Source organism: Arachis duranensis, chromosome 6, assembly GCF_000817695.3.
Source record: "Arachis duranensis cultivar V14167 chromosome 6, aradu.V14167.gnm2.J7QH, whole genome shotgun sequence".
Taxonomy (NCBI): Eukaryota; Viridiplantae; Streptophyta; class Magnoliopsida; order Fabales; family Fabaceae; genus Arachis; species Arachis duranensis.
This window is the reverse complement of record NC_029777.3, coordinates 105,591,312-105,613,134: the sequence shown is the minus strand read 5'-3', so window position 1 is coordinate 105,613,134 and position 21,823 is coordinate 105,591,312.

Sequence of the window (21,823 nt, the reverse complement as noted above, 5' to 3'; positions counted from 1 at the left end):
CTTCTCTAAGAAGGGGTGTAAACTTGAACCTATTAACTAGAATAGAATCTATGGAAGAAGATCGTTGATATGGAGAAATAGAATTAAGAGAAAAAATGTTGTTGGTATGTTTTGTGAATGTAACTATAGAATGAGAAAGATAACGAATCTTAAACTATATAATTATTTGTGTATTATAATGGATTAATATATAAAATATAATAATATTAAAGAGTATAGAGAGTGGAATAATGGAGAATGAGAATTAATTTGACCTTTCTCGCTTTCCACTTTTGGACACAATTAGATAACAACCAACATAGAAATACAAATAGAAAGAATCATGGAATTCAATTTTTTCCTGGAATGTTAGGCGCGTGAGGTGGACGCGCTTGAAAGATAAGCATTATTATTTATTTATTACCACAATGACAACTTGTTTTGTACTTTCTTTGACAAATTTTAAGGATTCCTTCATCTTCACGGGTTTTTCTTATTATTATTATTATTAGGGTTCGGCCACGTTGGTTTAAATTTGCTTGGAATAATGGTGCAGTATCTATTCATTTATTGTTAGCTGATTCTTGCTAACAAATTCATGATGAGGCATTTTAATTTCCTTCCTCTTGTATCTCCATTAATATTTTTTTCTCTCTTTCTCCGTAAATTCGGTTTATGAAATGAAATATTTTGAGTTTTACTTTATGTTTATTCATTTAATTTGTCTTTTATTTGTGGAGCTTTTTCACTTAAATAAAATAAACACAATTTAAAATATTTGATTCTTTTGAAGTAATTTTCAAAACGTAAATACCCTTTTTCTTAATGATATATGAATCGTTTTAGGACTTTGACATTTCATTTGTTTTTAGAAATGGAATACTGGAACAGCGACATCGAAATATAAAATTGTGTTTGGCACATGAACAGAGACATTGTGTCCAAAGATATTAAATTAGTGTATTTTGTGTCTATCTTGACAGAAAAAACACAGAGACACTAACAAGAAACACAATTTTTTTTTCTTTCATTATTCTTGTTAATTTTTTATAATTAAATTTTTTTATTCTTATATTTTTCTTCTCAAAATTTTTAAAAAAAAAATGAGAATATATTAGATTTTTATAATTTGTTCTAATTTATCATTAAACAGAATACAAGAATATAAAATTTTGTGTCTCTATTGTCTTATCTTCTTCTCCAAAACAAACGTAGCCTGACGGTTGTATCATATGTTAATAATGATATTTAGGACGATTTATACATGAATGTTTAGAAATAACTCATAAATCGTGTCAAGTTCACAACTTTATAAGTTGCCTTTCAATCATCCTAAAATAGGAGGAGTTACCCGGTCATGATTTACTCTCAACTAGCTAATCGTGCGGAGAGTTAGAAAATTCGTGTTCTTCCCTAACTTATCAATTATCAATTATTTTATTTAAAAATAGATGTGGACATCTCAATTATTTAAAAAAAATTATTTAATCTAATATAAAAATAATATCAATAAAAATTATATACATCAACATCCTATTTTAAAAATAAATTGATACAATACAAATCGATATTCTTTTTTTATTTAATTTGGTCTTTTTAATAGAATTAATATTTAAAATTATAAAAAATAAATGAAAATTATACAAATTCAAATAAAAAAAATGACAACGAAAATTTCTATAAAAAATATACATCAATACAAAAATATATGAGCTACGAATACTAAAAATTTTATAAAAACTTAAATTTATGTTACTCAAAACGACATGAATTTATATTATACAAAATTATATTTTTTAATTAACATCCTTTGACTCATTTTTAAAAAAAAATTAAATTTATATATAAAAATTTAGTATTCTTCTTATTATAATTTGTCAGTACTCTTTTTTAATTTAATTTGGCCTTCCTAATAGAATCAATAATTAAAATTGTAATTTTAAATTAAAAAATTATAAATAAAAGTATTTATATTATTTTAAAATTTTTAAATTTAAATATGACATATCTAAACAAAAGATATAGATGTATATAATACTTCAAATTACATCTAAAAATGTAATTAACAAGTTAAGGAAGAATAAGTCTATGGGATTTTCTAATTCTCCTGTATTAGCTAGTTGAGGGTAAATCGTGACAGGGTGTTGAAAGTTCCCAAAGTTGAACATGATTCGCGCCAGAGCTGAGTGTTAGCCTTTAACATATAAAGCTGTGAACCATGGTACGATTTATGAGTTATTCCCCTAAAATATTCATGCATAAATCGTCCTAGGGTGCCATGGTTAACATATTATATAACACTCGAAATCCTAAGACGATTTATATATTATTAAGAAGAGAAGATTTAGGTTTTGAAAATTATTTGAAGAGAATCAAGTAATTTTGGGTTGTGTTTATTTTATTTAGGGATAAGTGCTTTTTTCGTCCCTAAGGTCTAGGGTCAAAATCAATTTCGTCCCTAATCTTTTTTCTGTTATTAAAATCATTCTCAATCTTTACAAACACATTAAAATCATCCTCCCCCATCAACGAAAATTTTCGGACACATTTACCCTCTTAGAGTCCCTAACGCTTTGTTTTCACTCCCGCAAAAGGTATTCACTATCTCATTTGTCATTACACACTTCAAAGGTGATGTTTCATGTTCAATGATGCCCTAGCAGTGGTCTGTCGTCACCGGAAGAGTATCAGAACTGCATTTGGACATCGTTAGTAAGGGTGAAGAAGGAGGTCGGTCCGGCATTGTCATCGCTATTCAGGTATGTATGCAGCATTTGTTACGATTTTGATTGAGGTTGAACGCAATAATGTTTGAACAATTCTTTTATTTTTCTAAAACTGCAAGGGTTTGATTTACATTTTTTTGTCTCTTTAAGAAATGGACAGCTTTACTCTGACGGTCTACCATGGGGTCGATTCGGATATGAAGATGAGACGTTGCGGTACATAAGGGGATAAAAGACACTCATTGAAGATGTTGAGAGTGATTGCTGGTCTGTATTTGAGGCATATGCAGATCTAAGGCAGTTTGGGTACACAAAAAAGAACATTTCAGCTCTGCGGTATAATGTTGAGTTAAGAAATTAACTAAATTAATTAGTGATGACAAACATTATTTTTGGCAAAATAAATAATTAGTGTTAATTAATTAATTAATGAGTATATGTTACTAATTATTTATTATTATGTTACAGGCTTTAATTAAGTTGAGCAGCCCAAATAAAATGGAAAATAAAACAAGAGGTGGTAGGCTGAAAGCAAAATTGAGAGCCCAAGGAAAAGTAAAGAAAGAAGCCAAAGAAATCATAACGGGCCAAGCACATCACAAACTAATCCAAGCCCGAGTTGATTTTATTTCCCTCCAAACTTGATCTCACACCACAAGCAACGTTCTTCTCCTCTCTAACCATGTCAAATCACAAGCTTCAGAAAAGTAAGAAAGAGAAAGAGAGAGAGAGCTCCTTCCATAAGCTTTTCACCAAAGAAGAGAGAAAGAGAAAGATTAAGCTAAAAAGGCAGATATCAAATCACCCAATTCAAACCAAATCAAGCTTAGGTTAAAGGTAACCCATCTCCTCTTACATGCATCAAATCTTCATCTCTTCTTCCCAACACTCTGCTCTATCCGAAATGGGATACAAGAAAAAGAGGATCTATGTTCTTCTCTGCTGTGTATCTACGGTCTTAAACAAGACTTGGGGACCAAGTTGGTTTTCAAGGGCTCAGATCAAGTTGACCATTGGAAGATTTCTATGGTTGCTGTTTTATGGCTTTTGGCCAAGATGAGGAAGTCAGAAGGAGAGTTTCTACTCTGATGATTAAGGAGAAAAAGTGAATCTGTGGGTTGGTGAAGTTCAAAGCTCAAGGTGTTGACCTTGGAAGAAGAACCAAGCAACATGCAAGAAGATAAAAGAAGCTTGATGTTCATTCAGAAAGCAAGGAGAGAAAACCAGAGAGTGAGAACAGTGTTCTGTTAAGAAGTTCCTCTACTTGGATAATGCTTTCTTTCAAAGAAGCATTCGGCCAATACTGAAGAACTGCATCTGAGGTTTGCGAATCTGGTTTTGCACATAGCAAAGAGGCTGCTGATGAAGTCAATCTCCTTCATATTTTACTGATTGTAATGAACTTTTCTAAGTTTATCTTTCTGTAATTTCTTGAGAGAAAAGGCATTGTGAAAAAGTTCAAGTAAAAGCCATGAGTGGAAAAAGGCTGAGTGATACACTTGAGAGAAAAGCCTAGAGTTATTTTCTGAATTTTTTTAGGTTGGTTAAGTGTCTTGTATCTTGTACCTGTTTGGTATCCCTTTCTTAGTTGGGTTAGCACTAAGAGGGAATAGTTAGGTGTTAGCATAGCCAATGTCAAGTTAGGTTAGAACTTGAGTGTGAAATTGGTGTATGTAATACTGTTAACTATAGTGAAATTCTTCCATAGTTGTGGAGGAGACTGGATGTAGGTTGTATAGCACAAGGCAACCGAACCAGGATACATGCTGGTGTTAGCTTTTCTCTTCTCTGCTGAGTTCTATTTTCTGATATTCATGAGACAAAAATAAATTGTCTCATAAATTTCCGCTGCTGAGTTCAAATAGAACCTGAATTGAAAGTTTGTTTAAAAAGGGTAATAACTGCAACTAAAAGAAAGGCATAGATTCAACCCCCCTTCTCTAAGCCTACCACAACTTTCAATTGGTATCAGAGCTAAAGTCTCAAGAATCAAGCTTAACCGCTTGAAGCAAAGATCCAATGACGAACAACTTGGGCGCAACCACAGTTGCCTACACCCTCACTGAAGGCCAGTCAAACAACCGGCCACCTTTCTTCAACGGAAAGAACTACTCCTACTGGAAAGATAGGATAAGGATTTTCATTCAATCCATTGACTACAACATATGAAAGATTGTCGTGAGCGGTCCAAAGATCCCGACAAAAACAAGTGCTGATGGAGTGGTGACTCCAAAAGAAGAAGCTGAATGGAATGAGGATGACAAGAAGAAGATAGAGCTGAATGCTAAAGCAATCAACCTTATTCACTGTGCTATCAGCTTTGAAGAGTACCGGAAGGTGTCTAGATGCAAGACAGCTAAAGAAATCTGAAAAAAACTCCAGGTTACACACAAAGGCACCAAACAAGTAAAAGAAATGAGGATTAATATGTTACGAAAAGAGTACGAGATGTTTAGCATGAAGGATGGAGAAAGCATTGATGAAGCGTTTGAGAGATTCTTAATCACAATCAACAACCTTGATGCTATGGGTACAAACTATGCAGAACAAACCTTGGTGAGAAAACTCCTTAGAAGCCTCACAAAAGAATGGAAAAACACTGCCACTGTCCTAACCGAGAGTAACAACATAAATCCCATAACCTATGACGAGCTGAGAGGAAAACTCCTTGCCTATGAAGCCACACACACAAACACAGACTCAAAGAAAAAGAGAATAGCCCTCAAGTCACAAATAGAACAGAAAGAGAGTGAGTCTAGTGATGGTATTTCAGATGATGAGATTTTGTTTTTTGCTAGGAGATTTAGAAGAATGATGAAGAACAAGGGCAAATATAAAGGTTCAAGTTCAAAGGAGCACAAGATCGACTTGAGAAAAATGACGTGCCATCACTGCAAAGAGGCTGGACACTTCAAGCTAAACTGTCCAAAGCTCAAAAAGGAGGACAAAGGAAAGAAGGAAAGGAAGAGAGTACTCATGACAGTTTGGGAGGATCTTGAGAATGACTCAAATGAAGAAGAAGATTCTGAAGGAGAAGACAAAGACTGCTTCATGGCTGGAAACAACAATCTTGATGAGGTAAACTATTATGATTTGACCATTGAGGACTTGCATGCTATTATTAATGATCTCACTTTAAACACATCAAAACTGCTTGATAAATACAATGAATGCAGATCTGAAAGAGATGTGTTAAGAGCTGAAAATGATTTTTTAAAAGAAAAAGTGAAGAAAACTGAATGTGCTTTGGACATCATTGAAGAAAACAGATTTCTAAAATCTAAACTTGAAAAATTAAAAGGAAAGCACATTGTGGATCCTTCCCATGAGTTAATTGCTGAAAATGAAAGATTAAATGATATGATTAAAAGGCTGAATGGTGACTTAGCAAAATTTGCTCAAGGTTCTAACAACCTCGACAAATTACTTGCAAGTCAAAGACCATTGTTTGAAAAATCTGGTTTAGGCTACATAGCCAAAGAAGATGCAGTTTATAATACTTCCTCTATAAAATTTGTGGCTTCTTCATCAAATACCAAATCCATACCAAGCAAATCAGGTATCGGATATGTTTCAACTTGTGAAAAAAATTTTGATGAAGCATACACAAGTGAAACTGAGCCTTCACCAAGAACTGGTCTGAGTTCAAACCGGCCCGGTTTGGGTTACATTTCAGAAAATGAGGCTGCTTTCAAGAAACCACCATTTTACAACAAAACCTCATTTTTGAAAGGTAAAAATATTAAAAAAAATTCTGGTGAAAATGCTTTTGCAAAGAGGAATAACTTTAATAAAAATCAGTTTGTCAAAAGAAATGCATCTCATCCAAAAACCAGAAAATTTCAACCATTTAATCATTTCAAGCAATTTAACTCACCTAACTTTCAGCGACACACATCAGAAAATCATTGTGTTAATTGCAAGAAAGTTGGTCACTCATATGAACAATGCTTCATTGAAAAGAGAGTTGTAGGAAACAAAGTCTACAATATTATTTGTGATTTCAATGCACTTGGGCAACCAAGATGGATTAACTTCAAATGATCCAAATTAATTTGGATACCTAAGGCTACTTGAAACTCATCATGCAGATTTGCCTAGCATCCAGGAACAAAAAGGACATGTGGTACATAGATAGTGGATGTTCAAGGCACATGAATGGAAGGTCAACCTACTTCATCAAACTAAATAAGTATGATGGAGGTTTTGTGACCTTTGGAGATGATGGTAAAGGTAAAATCATTGCTGTTGAAAAAGTAGGTAATGAGCAATCTATTTTCATTGATGATGTACTTTTGGTATGTGGTTTAAAGCACAATCTTTTGAGTATAAGTCAGTTGTGTAATTTAGGATATTTAGTTGTTTTCAAAAGGCTTGAATGTTGTGTTGTTAATAAAAAGACAAATGAAGTGATGTTTGTTGTCAAGCGTTTCAATAATATATATGGACTTACTCTTGATGAACCAAAACAAACAAAAAGTTCTTTTAAACCAAAGGAAGACATCTCTACTAAAAGACCACTTGAGTTGCTACACATTGATTTATTTGGTCCAACAAGAACTCAAAGCCTAGGTGGTAAACATTATGGTTTAGTGATTGTGGATGACTATACTAGGTATGGTTGGGTTTTATTTCTTACACAAAAATGAAGCCTTTTTGGTGTTTGAACCTTTTTGCAAGAAAATTCAAAATGAAAAGGATTTGAAAATCTCTTCTATAAGAAGTGATCATGGAACTGAATTTGAAAATAATTTGTTTGAATCCTTTTGTGAGAAATTTGGAATATCTCACAACTTCTTTTGTCCAAGAACACCACAACAAAATGGTATTGTGGAAAGAAGAAATAGAAGCATACAAGAGATGACAAGAGCTATGCTTTGTGATAGTAATGTTCCTAAATTCCTTTGGGTTGAAGCGGTGAACACATCTTGCCACATTTTAAATAGAATAAGCATAAAGAAATTTTTGAAGAAAACCCCTTATGAACTTTGGAAAGGGTACCCACCAAACTTGGACTACTTACACATCTTTGGATGCAAATGTTTTGTTTTAAATAACAAAGAAAACTTGGAAAAATTTGATCCAAAGGCTTATAAGTGTTTGTTTGTATGATATTCCACAACTAGTAAAGCATATAGGGTTTATCATCAATATGCTAGAATTATTGAGGAGTCCATACATGTTACATTCTGTGATACTAACTTGGTACAAAGCATTTTGGAAGATTATGATGCAGGAAATCAAGCTCAAAAGGAAGTTGAAACTGTGCAAAATCAAGAGAAAGAACATTCTGGTCAAAATGAACCAGAAACTGCAACTGCTAAAAATTCGAGAGACAATTCCATTTTGTCTCATGAATCTGAAGGAAATCCTAAAGCCAGTTGCACCCAGAATCCCTTGGTATCTCAATCTGCATCCAAGTCCACAAGACCTCGTGAATGGAGATTCTTGAAGAATTATCCAGAGGAATTTGTCATTGGGGACATCTCTCATGGAGTGCAAACAAGGTCTTCCACTAGAAAGGCAAATGAAGGATCAAACATTGCCCTTCTTTCACAAATAGAGCCTCAAAACGTCAAGGAAGCACTCAGTGACCCTTCTTGGGTTAAAGCTATGGAGGATGAGCTTCTTGAGTTTGAAAATAACCAAGTATGGACTTTGGTTCCAAGGCCAAGTGGAAAGAAAGTGACAGGCACCAAGTAGATTTTTCGGAACAAGTTGAGAGAAGATGGTAGCATTGCAAGAAACAAGGCAAGGCTAGTGGCACAAGGATATGACCAAGAAGAAGGAATAGACTTTGATGAATCCTTTGCCCCTGTTGCCCGAATGGAAGCCATAAGACTTATCTTAGCTTATGCTGCACATTGTGGTTTTAAATTATATCAAATAGATGTGAAATGCGCATTTTTAAATGGAGTGATAGATAGAGAAGTGTATGTGGAGCAGCCTCCTAGTTTTGAAAATAAAGAGCATTTTGACCATGTTTTTAAACTATCTAAAGCTCTCTATGGTTTAAGACAAGCTCCTAGAGCTTGGTATGAGAGACTTAGCTCTTTTCTTTTGAAAAATGGTTTTCAAAGAGGCACCACTGACACAACTCTATTTATCAAGAATTCTAATGATTCTTTTAATCTAGTCCAAATATATATTGATGACATTATTTTTGGATCAGCAAATGAATCCCTTTGTTCTGAATTTGAAAAACTCATGACAAGTGAATTTGACATGAGTATGATGGGTGAACTTAATTTTTTTTTCTTGGGCTACAAATTAAACAAACTGAAAATGGTATTTTCATTCATCAAGAGAAGTATGCCAAGGAATTAGTTAAGAAATTTGGTATGGAAAATGCCAAACCCATGGGAACTCCCATGCACCCTAATTCTAAATTAGATAAGGGAGAAACTGAGAAAAATGTTGATGAGACTAGGTATAGAGGAATGATTGGTTCTCTTATATACTTAACATCCTCTAGACCCGACATTGTGCAAAGTATTGGATTGTGTTCTAGGTTCCAATTCAAACCTAAAGAGTCACATCTTTCAGCAGTTAAAAAGGATCATTAGATATGTTCATGACACATCTAATCTTGGTCTTTGGTATCCTAAGATTGATGATTTTTCTGTAGTTGGTTATTGTGATGCAGATTTTGCTAGTGATAGAGTTGATAGAAGGAGCACTTCAGGCCTATGTTGTTTTCTTGGGAAGTCCTTAAATGTTTGGTCAAGTAAGAAGCAACCAACAGTGGCCTTATCCACTGCAGAGGCTGAGTATATAGCTGCTTCTTCTTGTTGTTCTCAACTTTAATGGTTAAAAATACAGCTTGCTGATTACAAATTAAATGCTGAAAATATTCCCTTAGTGTGTGATAATATGAGTGCCATCAATATTTCTAAAAATCCAGTTTTGCATTATAGGACTAAGCATATTGAAGTGAAATTTCACTCAATAAGAGAACATGTCCAAAAGGGGGATATTAGTATTCAATTTGTTAAATCTGAGGAGCAATTAGTAGACATTTTCACAAAACCATTAGTTGAGGACAGATTATGCATGCTTAGAACTTGTCTAGGAATTTTGAGTTATGATTCTTTATTTGAAAAATGATGATGTATTTACTGGAGCTTTTTGTCTCATAAACAGGTATGAGACAATTCTGGGCAGATGATGAACGTTTCCCTCAAGTTAGCGTGTTCTGGGCTTGTTTCAAGTGAATAATTGATCTGGACCAACCTCAAATCAGATATGAGTAGCCCTATGTGTTTCACTAAAATCACATCACCTCAAGGCCCAAATATGAATGATACATTTTTGTTTGGTTGATATTTTTGTTGGGCTGTGTGCCTTAATTTTTTAAAAAAGTTTTTTTTTGTTTATGATCCAAAGATTTTTCAGTTTGATTTTTTGGTTTTTCAAAATTTAAAATTAATTTCCTGTTTTTCATTTTAAATCAAATCAAATCTTTCTTTTATGAGGTCAGGTCTTTTCATGTCATTTCAAAAGGTGATGCAGTTGCATGGTTTTGGAAATCCACTTTTGGGTACGGTTACCAACAATCCCTCTCTTCCCTCCATAACTTCTCCTCAATCTCTTCGGTTTCTTCCCTCTCACTCCACTGCTTTTCTTCCATCAAAAGCCTAAATCTAACCAAATGGGGGAAGAAAGTTATTGTTAAAAGAGCACCGCGTGAAAAGATTCATAAGCTTCCTAGACCATCTATACGCTCTCAAGACCCTACTTTCACTCCTTCACCCTCTCCTCCAACCTCTCCTCCTCGCACCGCTCCCATGGCACGAACCAAGACTACGCCAAGGTTCCCTGCCTCTGCCAAACCGATGCCACCACCAAAAGCCACACCTTCCAAGCATGGCTCCTCAAAACCTGGTTCTGCAAAGCCTAGCTCATCCAAAGAAAGGTTTTTCTTTTATTAAAAATTTGGAATTTTTAGACTGGAATCACCTTTTCAAAATAAAAAAAACCTGTATATCCTCAGTTAGTCAAAGAATTTTATGCAAACATGACTTATCATGAAGGAAGTGTGCATTCTTATGTTAAGGATAGAGACATTATCTTGAATAATGAAACTATCAGTGAATCCTTGAAGTACACTGATGTTGGGTCGTGTGCTTATACATCTGTGAAGTGCGATGAAGGTGTTGGTATCTCTTACCATGATGCTCTGGCTCACATTTGTGAACATGTTTCCTTAATTGATGGCATCACACCCACTCACAAAGCCCTAGGATATGAACGTGCTCAGTTGCATCGTATTGTCAACCACATCTTAATTCCACAAAGCGGTTCATATCAAAGGGTTTCTTACACAGACACACTTGTTCTGTATGCTCTAATCACTAAAACAGAAATCTCTTTTGCCTATTTGATGGCTAGATACATGTTTGATTCTGTCAGAAGTGTGAAAGATAAAGCACTACCTTATGGAATATTTTTAACTTGCATATTTGTGAATTTTGGTGTTGACCTGTCAAATGAGGATTATGAAAACAGACATTCATACCTAAAAGGGGGTGGTTCAGTGAATAGCAAAAAGGACCAACTCGATCCGAAAGAGTGGTTCTAGATGATGATGATGAAGAGTTCATTCCAGATGACTCTCCTCCTCCTTCCACCGAGGGTACTTCCATTTCCACTGGGAAGAAATCAGCTCTGCTGAATGTGGTCAAGGATGTTGCTCAAGAGTTTGTTTCCCAATCAAATCACATGATTGCCATGAGCAAGGAACAAAGGAAGCTAGCTAGCAAGCATGAGAACTTCCTGAAGAAATCAAGAGATAGGGTGGCTGTGCTCATGACCTTCATTGATAACCTTCAAAATGATGAAGACATTGCCACTGATGTTGAAGATGAAGATGCTTCGGAGGAAAATGGTTCTGATGCCTAGGATTTGTCTCATAAAAACTGCTACAGCTGCTCTCCTTTTGTCTCATGAACTCTGTTTTATTTTGCTACTGTTTGGTCTACTTTTGTTGTCTCGGATGACTGTAATAACTTTGGATACTGATGCACTTATGGTAGTATAGTTAGACTTTTGGACTGTGCACCTCTCTTGCAGGGTTTATAGTGATGTTTTTGTTGATCTTGCTTATTATCCGCCCTTGATGACAAAAGGGGGAGTAATTAATAGGCTATTAAGTTGATTAAGTTGATTGATTGACTTATACTGCTGAACTTTGCTTTGCAAATTGATTTTGTTTTGCAAAATGCTTTTGCTGCTGTCATGATAAGAAAATATTAGGCTAATAATGTGATGTTGCTTGTATGATATCTCTTAGACAAAATTATTGTACATAGCTCTCTATAGTGTTCTATTTGAGTACTATGAAAAACATGAACAAAGAAAAAAGCATAAATCCAGGGGGAGCTAATCTTGAAAAGGAAAAGGGGAGCAACATAAGAGCAAATGACAAAAATCAAAGGGAGTTTCCATACCTTACTCAAAATTTATTTCCTTTTGATTATTGCCTAAATCATGTTTGTCATCAAGGGGGAGATTGTTGAGTTAAGAAATTAACTAAATTAATTAGTGATGACAAACATTATTTTTGGCAAAATAAATAATTAGTGTTAATTAATTAATTAATGAGTATATGTTACTAATTATTTATTATTATGTTGCAGGCCTTAATTAAGTTGAGCAGCCCAAATAAAATGGAAAATAAAACAAGAAGTGGTAGGCTGAAAGCAAAATTGAGAGCCTAAGGAAAAGTAAAGAAAGAAGTCAAAGAAATCATAACGGGCCAAGCACATCACAAACTGATCCAAGCCCGAGTTGATTTTATTTTCCTCCAAACTTGATCTCACACCACAAGCAATGTTCTTCTCCTATCTGACCATGTCAAATCACAAGCTTCAGAAAAGTAAGAAAGAGAAAGAGAAAGAGAGAGAGCTCCTTCCATAAGATTTTCACCAAAGAAGATAGAAAGAGAAAGATTAAGCTAGAAAGGCAGATATCAAATCACCCAATTCAAACCAAATCAAGCTTAGGTTAAAGGTAACCCATCTCCTCTTGCATGCATCAAATCTTCATCTCTTCTTCCCAACACTCTGCTCTATCCGAAATGAGATACAAGGAAAAGAGGATCTCTGTTCTTCTCTGCTGTGTATCTACGGTCTTAAACAAGATTTGGGGACCAAGTTGGTTTTCAAGGGTTCAGATCAAGTTGACCATTGGAAGATTTCTATGGTTGCTGTTTTATGGCTTTCGGCCAAGATGAGGAAGTCAGAAGGAGAGTTTCTACTTTGATGATTAAGGAGAAAAAGTGAATCTGTGAGTTGGTGAAGCTCAAAGCTCAAGGTGTTGACCTTGGAAGAAGAACCAAGCAACATGCAAGAAGATAAAAGAAGCTTGATGTTCATTCAGAAAGCAAGGAGAGAAAACCAAAGAGTGAGAACAGTGTTCTGTTAAGAAGTTCCTCTACTTGGATAATGCTTTCTTTCAAATAAGCATTCGGCCAAGACTGAAGAGCTGTATCTGAGGTTTGCGAATCTGGTTTTGCACATAGCAAAGAGGCTGCTGATGAAGTCAATCTCCTTCATGTTTTACTGATTGTAATGAACTTTTCTAAGTTTATCTTTCTGTAATTTCTTGAGAGAAAATGCATTGTGAAAAAGTTCAAGTAAAAGCCATGAGTGGAAAAAGGCTGAGTGATACACTTGAAAGAAAAGCCTAGAGTTATTTTCTGATTTCTTTAGGTTGGTTAAGTGTCTTGTATCTTGGACCTGTTTGGTATCCCTTTCTTAGTTGATTTAGCACCAAGAGGGAATAGTTAGGTGTTAGCATAGCTAATGTCAAGTTAGGTTAGAACTTGAGTGTGAAATTGGTGTATGTAATACTGTTAACTATAGTGAAATTCTTCCATAGTTGTGGAGGAGACTGGATGTAGGTTGCATAGCACAAGGCAACCGAACCAGGATACATGCTGGTATTAGCTTTTCTCTTTTCTGCTGAGTTTTGTTTTTTGATATTCATGAGACAAAAATAAATTGTCTCATAAATTTCCGCTGTTGAGTTCAAACAGAACCTAAATTGAAAGTTTGTTTAAAAAGGGTAATAACTGCAACTAAAAGGAAGACATAGATTCAACCCCCCTTCTCTAAGCCTACCACAACCTTCATATAAGAATCCAGCAAATGAATGGTTAGAGAAGGATATGAAATTATTTGCTACGGATAAAGATGCACTTAAGATGTGTAGAATAGCGCAGTTGAGGGGTCATGTTGAGGTGTTTGTGGTGCATGTGGTTTAGGATGCAGAAGAATTTCCTTAAGCTGGGTTTATTGATGTTGGAGGCCAAACAGAGGACAATCCCAGTAATCAATTGGTGGTTTATGAGAGTGAACAAGGTCAACAGGTGAAAAATGATGATGTGCAACAAGTTAATGAAAGAGATAATTTAGAAACAGATGTGGCTGCTGAAAATGAACGGGATGAGACAAATAGCAATGATGATAGCGATGATGAGGAGTTTATTCCATCTAATCTTGAGGTTGATAGTGCAGACGACGTACATTTTACAGATAGTGAAGAGGAATATGATGATGAGAGTGGGTTTGAGGAAGATACAAATGCCAAGGATAGTGAGAGGGCTGATAAAAACAAAGGAGTTATGAATGGTGATTTTAGTGATAAGGAAGGCTTCAATGCGATGAAGTGGATTTAGAGTATGAGGTTGGTGTTGGTTCAGATGATGAGGAAGGACAAGGAAAAGATAACTATGAGGCAAGGAGCTATCCAATTCATTAGGGTTTTATTGCAATGTTGTTGCTGCATGTAATTTGTTACCTTGTTGCTGTATTGTAGGCCCAACCACCTAAATAATTTGCTGTGAAGAAAACTAAAGTCATCCCATTCCCAGCCCATCCCCAAGCCCACAACACATGCATCTAGGCCCAAGACAACACCAACAGCTACTCCCCGACGAAGACCCAAGATGAAATCCATAAGAAGCTCAACACAACTACCACCAGCTGCCAAGGAGAAGGGTACATCCAGCTCAAGCCAACCAGTTATGAACAAAGTCTCCTTCAATCACAATATTGCACTACATGTTTTTCCAAGAAAGTTGAGGTTGATGGCAAAACTGTCTTCAAGAGCTTGGGAAAAACTTTAAAAATTTTTAGAGACTACTTAAGTTGTTAGCTTGTTAATGTAGAGCTAAGTTGATCATACTGTATATTTGTGAGATTTTATTTTGATTGCAACTTATTACATACTCTTTATGCTTAATGTTGTGTAAAAGTGAACAGATTTACTATTGTTTTGTTCTAAGTCCAACTGTCATCTGGTTTAATGAATGGTTTAAACTTATTACCCTTAGTTTGTTAATGAATGAAGTCACATAGTTATATTTTGATGTATCTGTTTCTGGTTTCATTTTGATGTTGAGCAAGTTTTGCATACTACATATTATGCATTATTAAACCAGCTCATAGTTTACCATTTATATTGACACAATTCTTCAGTCATAATTCTGGGCAACTAGATCCATTTTTATTACCAATTTCTTGTGAAATTATAGACACACACCATCACTTACATACACATAGACTAACCTATAAATACCAATTTCATTAACACAAATTCTATCCAGCAACAACATCAGATTTTAATTACATAAAATAGATTTCAATGCCTAAGTACAAACTAACTAAAATTGCCCTATTTTTCGACCCTACTTTCATCAACCCATTTTCAGAGGCAGCAAACAAGGTAAACCCTGCTTGTGATTCAATGAAACCTGCAGTCAGCAAAATAAACAACCAACCCACCCAACCATGTCCAACACTGCAGCAACCTTCAACTTTCACTCAGATGCTTTCACGTTTGCCTTCAGGGCTACAACTTTTCTCTTCAACCTTGCAACATGCGAATCTTCACTTTCAGCTTCTGGATCTGCCCAACGAAAAAATTGGCACTCATCTTTAACCTACATGATCCCACCATAGTCAGTGCCCAGAAACAAAACGCTGGGGTCAGCTGATAACAATAAAATATGAACGCACCTCATAGTAGACGCAACCCCGAAATCGGCGACTTGGGTTTTCTTTGGTTCCCAAAACTCGCAACACTGGTCTCTCTCCATACCCACAAAGAAGTCCCCTTTTCTGTGCAGACCCCTAGTCCGAGACGACCTTGAGCTCTCTGACGCCATAGCTGCACTGGAACCCGAACCCTAGCACACACTTTATGATTCTGGTTTGGGGGTGAGGTTTTTAATTAACAAAAAAACTTAATTTTCTTAATCATTAAATGGTTTAACTACTGGTAACAACTTCAGGGATAAATATGTCCAAAATTTTTCGTAGATGGAGGAGGACGATTTTAATGTATTTGTAAAGATTGAGGATGATTTTAATAACAAAAAAGATTAGGGACGAATTTAATTTTGACTCAAGACCTTGAAAATGAAAAAAGTACTTATCTCTTTTATTTAAGTGAAAAAGCCTATTTTTAGACGCAATGAAATATTTGCTAGCTATAACATAGTCAGAAGTTGTTAGCAATTTTTAAAATAAAAAAATGAAAGATTATAAAAAGTTTATTTTGATATTTCTAATGTATAAAATTTTTAAAAAATTATTTTTTATTACTTCTCTATTTATAATATACTTTTAAATAGTACTTTAATTTTTCTTTCTTTGAAAAAGGAGTGATTTTTTTAAGACAGTGATTAGAGTGAAAGCTTTTTTTTACATTGTAGAAGGTCGATTCTTAGAATAATACAACTATGTATATTTTAAATTATTTTTTTAGTCCGTTTTTATTATATTAAATTAAAAATTAAAACAAACACATTTAAATAGATTTAGATAAAAAGATAAATAGGTCATTGATATTTTAGTCCGTAGATATTTAAATGCCCTTCTTAAAATTTGAAAAAATTAATTGCTGGATCTGATTTGTCTCATTTTAAAAACTCTCGCACATATGTATCTGTATATCGGTCAGGTCAGTACAATGGAAATCAGGTTTGATTTTTATATTGAATCTGACCCAAGTGAACATAAAGATCGATATGTCCATATTTTAAAAAAGTCTAATATATTTTCAAATTCTTAGGAATTTAAATATTCGTAGGCCTGAAAGTGAAGAATCAATTTTTCTTTTTTTTCCATAAATTTAGTAGTGTCTTTTTCATAAAAAAATTAAAATATAAATTTAAAAAACAATTTAAGTAAGACTAAAGTTCAAAAATTCAATTTTAAATATCTAAATCTATTTTAAATGTTTAAACACTAACACATCTAAAAAACAACTCCTAAAATTCTAAAACACACTTCTATCCTAAAATAGCAAACTCATCACAAGAATTTTTATCGCCGAGCTCCTCCTCTTAGTTGCCGTTTTCTTCTTGTTGTTGCTTTTTCCACACCGGAAATGCGTCTCAGTATTTGAATTAACAATATGCTTACCTAAAAATAAAAAATTAACTCAATTAAAAAAAATATTAAATTAAAAAGTTGACTATACTTCGCTTTGCAATGATATAAGCCAACTGTGCGTATTTCGTCAACAAAAAAAAAGACCATTCTCGTGATTATAGAAAAATATATATTTTCGCACAATCAATACTATTATTATTACAATTTAACTTTTAGAGTTTATGGTAACCTTCTATTTAAATAACAATAATCAATTATTTTAAATTATGAATTTATAGTTCATTTGACAATGGAAATCACCCAAAAAAAAACAAAAGAATTCTTAACATTATTGCATGCTCATGTACTTAGCTTCCACAAAATAGGAAAACGGATATAATGTATATGGAATACTATAACTTGCAGGATATGGACTAGTTTGAAAAAAATAATAACATAAATGATAAGGAGAAATTATAGCTATATAAAAATGTTTACAATTGAGTTTAATTGACGTGTATACACTTTTTTTTTCTTTTTTTTTCATCCCTATCAATTAGGATTCGTGTCTACTCAACTCTACACATAAAATGTTCGAAAATTTGATTTGACTCGATCTAAGAAAAAAAGAAGAAATAAGGATAAAAAATTGAGTTCAAATTCTGTAACCCATATGAGACTGTTATACAATAAAATAATGCTGTCAATAGATTACTATACATTATTCCATGCATATATACCTTATATAGTTTCTCCATTTTCAAGTTTTTTTTTTTTTTTCACTTTAGAGGCTCATTTTTTCTTTCTCCCACAGTAGAACACTAGTACTCCCATGGATACACCTTTTCTATAATCACTACTTCTCACACTCTTATGAGTGACATGATAAGGACTATTTTATTTTATTTTTCTGATGCAAATAGTAATTGAATCTAAAAATCTTTAATAGTCAAGATAAAAATTAGTATATCGAACTACTTTTAATTTTTAAATAAAGGTGATCTTTTTTGAAAAACTATAAAGACAAAAAAAGTTTAATTGAATACAATAATATAGAGGATATATTTATTTTAGTCCTTAAAGAATTTTAAACCAGACATTTTAGTCTTCAACTAAAATTAATTACTCGATTGGTCCCTAATAATTAATTCCGTCAGTCACTTAGGTCCTTGACTCCGTCAACTCTAATAAAAGACAAAATAGTTACTGAAAACTCTAATATGAGACAAAATGATCCTTGGCAACTCTAACAAGGGACAAAATGATCCCTTACCCATTTATTCGAAAACAACACTGTTGCATAACCCTAATATTCATACTCTTCTTCTTCATCTTCACAGTCTTCTTTCTTATCTTTTCTTTCCTCCTCTTTAGCTCCAAGATTAAGCCATGGTGTAATTGTCACACGTGTCGCACCTACCTCAACATGTCATGGACCACACACTTTTTAAATCTTTGTGATTGGTACAACTACCTCCTCTGCACTTCACCCACCAAAAGCATCCACTTCCACGTTTTTAATAACATCACCTCCAACTCCGACACGTCCACGACATTCTCAAGACCAAGTTCCACAACTACTCCAAGAGCAGGCCTTTCTCCACTCTCCGGCAAGCAATATAGATTGTTGGACATTAGGACATCATGAGAAGATTCTCCTTCGACATTATATGCAAATTCTCATTTGAAATAGACACCGAATGCTTCATTCCTTCTTTTCCGGAGTTCAAGTTGGCAGACAGCTTCGACCTCACATCCAAGCTATTACAACGAGCAATGTCGCCGTTGCCGCTCATATGGAAATTGAAGCGATTACTGAGCATTGGTTCGAAGAAGAAACTGAAAGAAGCGATCAAAGTGGTGGATAGGGCAGAGGAGGAGGGAGATGGTAAAGACAACGACGAGTCTTAACAAATCATAGTTGTTGTCTAGATTCATGTGATTCATCGAATATGACAACTAGTTGAGAGACATAGGTATTAGTTTCATGAGTATGAATTGGTTGAGAACAAGTTGAGGATTTTTTTTCTTATGAACATTAAATTTATAGAGTATGCATTGTATACTTTAAAGTTACAGTGTTAGACTGTTAGTGTTAATGCAGATATGATGGAAATTGAGAGAGAACAATGTCGTTTTCGCTTGGTCTCCTGTTAGAGTTGTCAGGGACTATTTTGTCTTCCGTTAGAATTAATGAAGTAAACGATCTAAGTGACTGACGGAGTTAATTGTTAGGGACCAATCAAATAATTAATTTTAATTGGAAATTAAAGTGTCCGATCTGAAATTCTTTAAAGACCAAAATGAATATATAGTTAAAGAGTTAAACATATGTTCCTTTCAAACAATATAATGAAATAAATTAGACTAATGTAAACATATGTCATGAACACTACTCATCATGTATTATATTAGTAACATAAAATTTAAAATTAGTGGGGACAAGTGCCCCCACATAATATTATATAATGTTATAATTCGACTATTATAAAAAAAAAATTGGTGTTTATAAAAATTATACTTAATTTATCTAATAGTAGAGATAAAACATAACATACTCCACATTTTTATGTTTAAATTTTATAATAAGTGAAATTTAGACACTATAAAATATACCTTTAAAAAATATATTTCTCTTTGACATGCATTTGTTCCATCTTTTGTGAGTCAGAAGTCAAATTTTATTGTTAAAATATTAGATATGTATTGTAGTATTCAGTAACTCTCACATTCATGCACCAAACTTTTCTCCTATTATCTGCCAGAATTTTATGCATACTAAGATATATTTTTTATTTTTAATATTTGTGATTTTTTAAAATATTTTTAATATTTAATTTTGTTCAATTTTATTCTTAATGTTTTTAATTTATTTAATTTATTTTTAATATTTTTAATTTATATCAAAATTATTTTTAAAAATTTTTAATTTTGTCTCTAACATTTTACATAGAATTAATATCTAAGAATAATTTTGACACAAATTAAAAATATTAAAAAAAATTAAATACAACTAAATATTAATAATTTGTTTGAAAAAAATCACAAACAACAGGACAAAAACTATAATTTATTCTTTTTAAATTAGTTTATAAGTTACTTCATTTTAACATTTCCTAAAATATTGAGTATAAAGTTGGAAAAATAAACATAAGAATAAATTTAAAATGAGACCTAATATTAATATTTTTAAATCTATTATCCGTTGTATCTCTTTAAATTTTTGCAGAGATGCATCTAGATAAGATTGAATTTGGATATGACTGAATTTTAGATTTGATCGGCACTAAAATTATCGAATCGGATCTAATATCTACATTTTTTAGATTCGGTAAGATTGATCCGACCGAATCATTTGAAATTTAAAATTTCTCAAAATGTGAGATGGAGTTCGAACCCTGTCCTTTGTGAGAAAAATATTTTTTCTTATCACCGAGCTATCATATGTTATGTTAATATATATGCAAATTAAAATAAATATAGATATCTTTAATTAAATAGTTTACTTCTATTTAATTTATTTTAATTTTAATTATAAACTCACTCTTTCTTAAATTAATTATATTTTTATTTAACAATAATTATAAACTCACTTATTTTTTTCTTTTATAATTATATAGTATCTATTAATATTATTTTTTAAAAAATACTTATAGTATATAATAGTATAATAGATATAAATTAATTAATAAATTATTAAAATTTAAAAATAATATCATTTTAATATAAAAAATAAAATAAAAATATTTATGATAGAATAAAATTAACAAAATACTTATTATTTTTATTTTATATTATTTTAGAATAGCTAAATATTTTTAAAATATTAGTGAAAATATATATTTTAAGTTTTAATTTTAAATTTTTTATTATTTTTTATTTATATAGGACCTAATCAACTGGTTTAATCAGTGGCCTACCGGTTAGTCACAAAAAAAAAATTAGTCACAAAAAAAAAATCAGTGGCCTACCGGTTAAATTAATGACCTATTAACCTGATTGATTCGATCTGGTTCAGTTTGACAACTATAGTATCAAGAAAATCAATGTTTTTTATTTTTGGCTCTTTTTTTAACGGGTTTTTTGTTTGATTTTGAACAACAACAATTCTTTTAGCATATTCTATATTTTTTTTATTGGCCCTAAATTTTCTTTCATAGCTTGAATGGATCAGGACTCGGTTTTAATAGAGAAAGGGTCATATGATATAAAGAAATTGGGCCTTCAACTTAGAGAGCTGAACAAAAATCTTAAGAGAGATCCAGTCCATAAAAATCAGAGAACTCTCGAGAAAAAAAAGAATATAAATAGAAGGGACAGTCGAAAAAAAAAATAAATAAATAAAAGAGAATCTTTTTTCCAGGATTGCTGAAAGAGAGATAAGAATTAAGAAGAAGAAACAAGTAACTCATGCTGCTCGTGGCGACTGTCGTACATTCCGGGTCAAACCAAAATTACTAAAGTACCCTCATCCACATCAGACTACGTTTTGGCGGGAAAATCTCGTAGGGACACACCAATTTGGCGGGATATATTAACAACGCATATACGTTTTTTCTTTACTTTTACAGACAAAATTAATCCCCAAAAAAAAGAAAAAATTACGTTACATGAGAGTGAAATGAAACCCTAGGCTTTTCTTTTACCAGAAAACCCAATCTCTCTCTCTCACTGTCTCTCCTCAGTCCTCCCTCCACAACAGTCCGCTACCACCACTCTCCACCGCCGCTGTTCCTT